This window comes from Rhea pennata, chromosome 16 (genome assembly GCF_028389875.1).
Source record: "Rhea pennata isolate bPtePen1 chromosome 16, bPtePen1.pri, whole genome shotgun sequence".
Classification (NCBI taxonomy): Eukaryota; Metazoa; Chordata; class Aves; order Rheiformes; family Rheidae; genus Rhea; species Rhea pennata.
This window is the reverse complement of record NC_084678.1, coordinates 5,113,947-5,120,111: the sequence shown is the minus strand read 5'-3', so window position 1 is coordinate 5,120,111 and position 6,165 is coordinate 5,113,947. Positions and strand designations below refer to the sequence as shown.

The following is a 6,165-nucleotide window of genomic DNA, read 5'->3' as shown; positions in this document are numbered from 1 at the left end:
CAGAAGGGAAGCACCATCCCTGAGACTGAAGCCATTAATGAGTATGTGCAGCAGGTGGTGTGAGGGAGCCACAAAGCAAAAACAACACCAGTAACATCTTTTATCTGGAAGGGATGCTTCTGCCATTGATAATAAATCTCTTGGACACCACTGTCCAAGGCCTCATCAATACAGGACATGTGCGTGGAGCACCAGCAGAACAGCACTGCTGAAATAATCAGTACTGGCTTTACTGAACGGCTGTCAGCCCAGCCGCAAAGGTCTCTTCTCCCTCGTGCTAGAGGATGAAAAATAAGATTTGAAAATCATCACACAAACCTGAGAGGAGCTACCATGGATGTCTAGTGAGTCTTGTAGTGTTCCAGCCATGGTGTCACATCTCAGCCACAGCCTCTCTGCTGCAAGAGAAGGGATGGAGACTTTTCATCAGAGAGTGGTTATAAGAAAAGTATCATGCCAAAGACAACAGATACATGCATTGTATGAGCATGTGATGAGCATGCTGGAAATGCACTCACTCCCCAGGAGGGGAGTACGCCTTTGGTAAAGGCATAGCAGGGTCCCTAAAAACCCCAGGCTACTCCTGGTAAATGCACTAGCCTTTTCTATCAGCTGGTCTGGTTTTGGACTTGCATCACAAATAACAGGAAGCATAGTGGATTTCTCATAGCTCAATAGGTCAGATACAACCCTCAACTGGAAAAACAGGACATGATGCATTCGGTAATTAAAAAACTAAATACTTAGAAGCCCTTACCAACATCAGGAAGGGAAGGGAAGGGAAGGGAAGGGAAGGGAAGGGAAGGGAAGGGAAGGGAAGGGAAGGGAAAAAGCAAGCTAGCTAGCTTACAAAGCATTTCCTGCTACAGGAAAATAGTCTCTGGGAGCCTATGGGAAAGAACTTCTCAGTTCTGTCTCTTATTTTACAAATAGCTTTCTAAAAATACCAGAATCCACCAATTATCACTAGAATTACTTGATATTTATTGTCATTCAAATGCTGATGTAAACAAAAGGCATTTACTAGATGTCAGCCAGATCCCAGACCAACTCTCCCCTGTTTCGGTGCTCTGGATGAGCAGATCAAACAGCAGTCACTGGTCCTGTGATATAGCTTCTGCTGATTAGGTTCAGCAGGTGCAAGGAAAACTCCACAGTACACTCACTTCAAATTTTACTCTCCACTAATGAATCTAGTCTGACACAACTTAAAAATTCACAGAATAGTGTTGGTCCTACATGCACAGCATCATTACAAGCTACCAAAAATACATTATCATTCTTCAGGGGGGTTTATATGTAAGCACTATCCACAGCCAGGGAGGAGCCTTGCAACAGGAGGGCTCTGATCTTAAATCTTAAACTGGTGTTGTGTCCCTTTACGCAGCCAAATGATGGCTGAATGATCCTCCAAGCACTCATTAAAGTGAAGTTCAGTCGATAATGGAGAGGACAAAGCAGAAAACCATGCCAGAGCCTCTGGAGTTAGAGAAAGTCAGAAGCCTCCTCTCACACTCCCTCCCAACAACATTTCTTGAGGCTCAGAGCCAGCCCAGAGGCATCACACAGAAGAGACCACATGTTGGGCTATCGACAGCCCAAAGGAAAAAAAAAAAGGGGGGGGGGGGTTTCCATGTCCATTTGCTTCACCTGAAGGTTTGCATCCGGTAGCGGTTTCTAGCCACTTCCCTGTCACTTTGTGCTGTAAAACACACCCAAACGTGTCCTAAGAAACGAAACAGCTTCAAGTCCATTTTTCTCTAGTTTAATGGAGTGGGGAAATGATTTTCACCTAACTTGCCAATGAGTTTACAAGACAATCAGTCATTGCCTCTGCTGGCGAGATCTTGCAGCCAAATCAGACCCCAAGGCAGTCCTCTCAGCAGGAGCGAGATTAAGCAGAAGCTGGCACAAGGCAACACAGCTACAGGGAGTGCAAGGGCAGTGCTGCTGTGCAACAAACACAGGTGTATGTTGCTACACACCAGCATTAGAAACAAAGTCTCTGTAGGTGTGATTTGGCTGTAAAGTGACTGGTGCTCCCTTGCTCCTTTGCTGCCTGAAAGATCCTCAATACACACAAGGGAGAGCAGGGAGATACAGAGGAGCCACTAAAACGCAGAGAGGGATGGACTTGTGAGAACTATCCCTCTTTCCCTGATGCAGCGTCTTGTAGGACTTGAGTTACTTTATTAAGTTACCTTTTTCCCCTACGGCCACTCTCCAACTTAACACAATGGTTTATACATCCTCGGTCCATGCCAAAGTCCCCCACCAATGCACGCAGAGACCAAAGAGATCTCCAGATGCTCATGACATACATAACTTCGTTTTTAGCTACACTGAATGTTGCTTTCTTCACATCCAGCCCCATCCCGAGGCAGACTAATATTTTCTTCTCTTCATCAGGGCTTCCTAACAGGAGCTTGTCTCACCAAGACACAAAAGCAATTCCTAGTCTCCCAGCATGCAAATCCAGTTACCACACCTGGAGTCTGGAAGATAGTTGGTATTCACTGGGGTTTGACATTTGGAGAGGTCCAAGGCACAGCACAGTGACGCAAGGGCTGTTGGGTGCAGGAAGGTGCATGAAGGTACAAATAAGAGGAGCAACTCAGAAGCAGAATAAAGAGGGAACAGTAAACTCCCTTTGGACTCTTCTGGGCAAGTTGTTTATGCCACAGTTGCCAGCAGTAACTGGGATGAAGCTAGGTCCCTTCAAGTGTTATTTTACAATAAAAAATACATGTGTGAGGTGTGGGGGTGTGAATTCCTGACCTTGGCTTAACCCTTTCTGAAGATAAGGGTCAGAGTAAGAGCCATATTTCTAAAACTCCTAAGCTCCTGGGATCTAGATGGAGGTTCAGGTCTGGAAGGTGAGGCTCACATTCATCTCCACAAGAGTGAGAAACAAAAAAAATGCAACTTAATCTGTCTTCTATCTTGTGTTTTACTGACAGCACCATAGGGGATCTCAGGACTAGAGCAGCACATATATTGCAGGTACAGCTGTGAGTATAATGGATTTTTCAGTTCATTTGGAAAACAAAACAGAGCTGTTCTATGTTGACCTGAAACAATCTTTTTCCACTGTGAGAGAAAAGGTGGAAAAATTCACTTTCAGTCAACTGAAACATCCTGTTTGACCAAAAAGAAAGCTTTCATTTTGTTTTCATGGCACTCAACCAATTCCTAATTCATGGCAAATTCAAAACAAAGAATAATGTTAAGAAAAATGTTTTGGCTTTACCTAATATTTTTTTTCCTTCTTTGGGAACTCTGCACCAAATAATTTTGGTTTGCCTTTGAATTATTCAAAAAGTGAAGGGAAATCTTACTCCAAGCAGAATGTCCTCTGTCCCCGCAACCTCCTTTGAAGCTAGGCTAGAGATGCATTAATACAGCTGCAGGTAACCAGTTGCACAGGGCCTGTCTTCCCCTTGCATGGTTATAACAGGACTAGCTCCCTCAAATTAGCAGCTTTAAAGTCCTTTCCTGCCCCATCCAAATACCTATAATAAAGGTAGTTCACAGCTCTAGAAAGGTGCACCCTCTTTACCCACTGATGGCTACCTGCTAATAAACTGCAGAAATGCGCCCCCCCCCCCCCCCAATCTACATCTTAAAGTGTGTTATTAATGGGTTGGCATCCCTCGGAGAACAGCAGGAGGACTGAAAGTAAACCGTCAGGATATGTCAGGATTTGAGTCACAGAGCAACCCTAATTGAAATCTTCTCTGTCATTTACTCATCAGGAATGTAGAGCTTCTCCTTTGAATGAAACATTAGACACTGGCCTGACAGCTCCAGGTGGAAGATTATTCGGCAGCTTAATCGCTCCCTGACAGCCCCAGTTACTCCCACATCAGCATCTATTAACCTTCGTTTTATTCAGTCCCTTTTATGTCTTTTTAATCTGTGGCTCTGGGGGCTTTGGAAAAAGAGCTGGTCAGATCTCAAAAAGGATAGCAGAGCTGTGTTTTGTAATAGCAAATTTAAGATGTTTAACTGGGCAAGAATTGCCCGCTGGGTCACCTACTTTTGGATGGAAGTCTTAAGAGAAGAGATTTGTGAAACTAAACTATTAATCTGGTTGGGAAGGAGATAACCATTTTGCCCAAAGTTGGGATGTTATCAGAAGAGTCACATTTTTGGGGTGTACTGTTTAAAGCCCCAAGTCACACATGCAAAAGACACCATGAAAAAAATCAGTTTTCACTTATTTTTTTTCCACAAGTTAGTTTTGAGCCTCTATGTTTGCAGAGAAAAGCTAAAAACCAGATATGAGTACACCCTCAAGGCTCAGAGACTAGAAGACAGATAAAAAGAACCCAAAGTTTATCCTCTCTAAATCAAGACTAGATGTCTTTTGAAAATTGATGCTATAACTCAAACAGAAGTTATGGGCTTGATGCAGAAATTATTAGCTGAGGTTTCCTGAGCTGTATTATGCAGGAAGTCAGACTAGATGATGATAATAGTCCCTTTTTGCCCTCAAATCTATGAATCCTTCTCCTGAGTGCTTTGCAGTTGTCCCCTAATTGTCCTTCCCTGTGCTATATGCTTGAGTCCAGATTCTCAATGGTGTTGAGATGTCTAGCACCAAGTATGGATTTTCATGGGGAAATAAAGGAGTTTTAGCACCTTCATAAAATCTCACTCACCTGCTGCATTCTTCAGATGTGGACGACAGAAAGCAGAAATGCTGCTGCATGGATCTCAGGTCTGTTCCTCTTGATTCACTATTGGCATTGCCCCTTTCATCTCCCATTTCCCTAAAGGAAAGAAGCTAGGATTAAAAAAGTGTTGAACTTCCTTTTTACATACCACCATATAAGATATTTGCATACCACTTCCTTCACAGCAAGTATTCAGATTTTGCTCTCAGTAAGAGTCTCAGTAAGTTCATGTGTGGTAAACTTTGTTGTTATTTTTTCTTTTAATAAACTGTGTGAATCTACTAAAATTACAGCCTTTCAGCCTGTAATAAACCACAGAGAACTTTGTGATTTCTCATGCCGATTAAGCATTGATAGCCCTAGGTTTGGAAGTTTTCTCTCATATTTCAAGATGAAGTTTGATTTTGGCCATGCTGCTAGTAAATATCAACTCTAATGTGCGCACACTCAACAGGGATCCTCTGCTTCAACAGCAAGTCAAGTAGGGGGCAAGATTCAGGCAGAGATCCAAATAGTGGTGCCTATATGCTTGGATTTAATTCAACCTACTCCTAACATGAAAGAAAGAGGATATTAAAGGAGTGCTCCTGGATTTAGATTTAGATAGATCTCTTCAGTGGATGATGGAAACCTTTCTGACAACTACTAGAGGCGAGCACACGTGACACGTGTTGATTGCAGAGAATAATTCACTTGCCTCTAGTGACAACGACCCCAGCTCTGCACCCAGCATAAGTTTCAAGAAAGGATGAGTATCTGAGTATGTTTGCTGGTAGTAGATTTTGAGTTTTGAATTATGGGAATTTGACATGCTATGACCCCCTGTTGAATAGCAGACCTAGAAACAGGGTCAGGAGTGCTTAACCATGATGTGTGACTTTCACACTGCCAATTCTATCTGCATAGCATGCATTAAGATCGTAATCTTTATTTACAGCCCCCACAACGCAGCTCACCTGAGGAATGCAAGTGAAGAAAAGGCTTTGAAAGACAACTATTGCAGCTTATTTACAATGGCTCCACTGGATCGCAGCACTCTCCAGGCACATGTTAAAAAGCAGCAATAAAGGAAGCAAAAGCATTTTTTAAATCAGCCTTTATAGCTTTGCATTGGTGACATGTATTTAAATCATCTGCATGCCATCAAACATGGGTTCCAATTTAAATGTCACTGTGGAAGCTCTTTCTCTCATCTGTTCACGAAGTCATTTGTCACCTTCCAGTTCATGGCAATGAAAGGAAGCAAAGAGAAAATAAGACAAACAAATGAAGATCTATGCTTTTAATGTAAAATGTAACCCTTGAAACCTCTTACTGTATTTTTTTTTTAATATCATCATTCAGGAAAAAGAGAAAAAGAAAAACAAAATAAAGCTACTGTTAAAGGAAACAACAGACGAAGGAAAAAGCTTTCTCCTTGCTTAAATACTAGAACTAATAATCAAATGAAATAACCATTATGGCTGATCAACTGGCTGCCAAAATG

At 42.4% G+C, this 6,165-nt stretch overlaps 1 long non-coding RNA gene across 1 annotated transcript; it reads right to left on the bottom strand.

Annotated features, from left to right (window-relative positions):
- Nucleotides 1-325: 325 nt before the first annotated feature.
- On the bottom strand, nucleotides 326-5,681 carry LOC134147602 (uncharacterized). Its single transcript, XR_009960038.1, has 3 exons — nucleotides 5,636-5,681; nucleotides 4,665-4,775; nucleotides 326-398 (listed from the first exon to the last, which is right to left on the bottom strand). It is a non-coding gene; the product is annotated as an uncharacterized LOC134147602 (long non-coding RNA).
- Nucleotides 5,682-6,165: the final 484 nt, after the last annotated feature.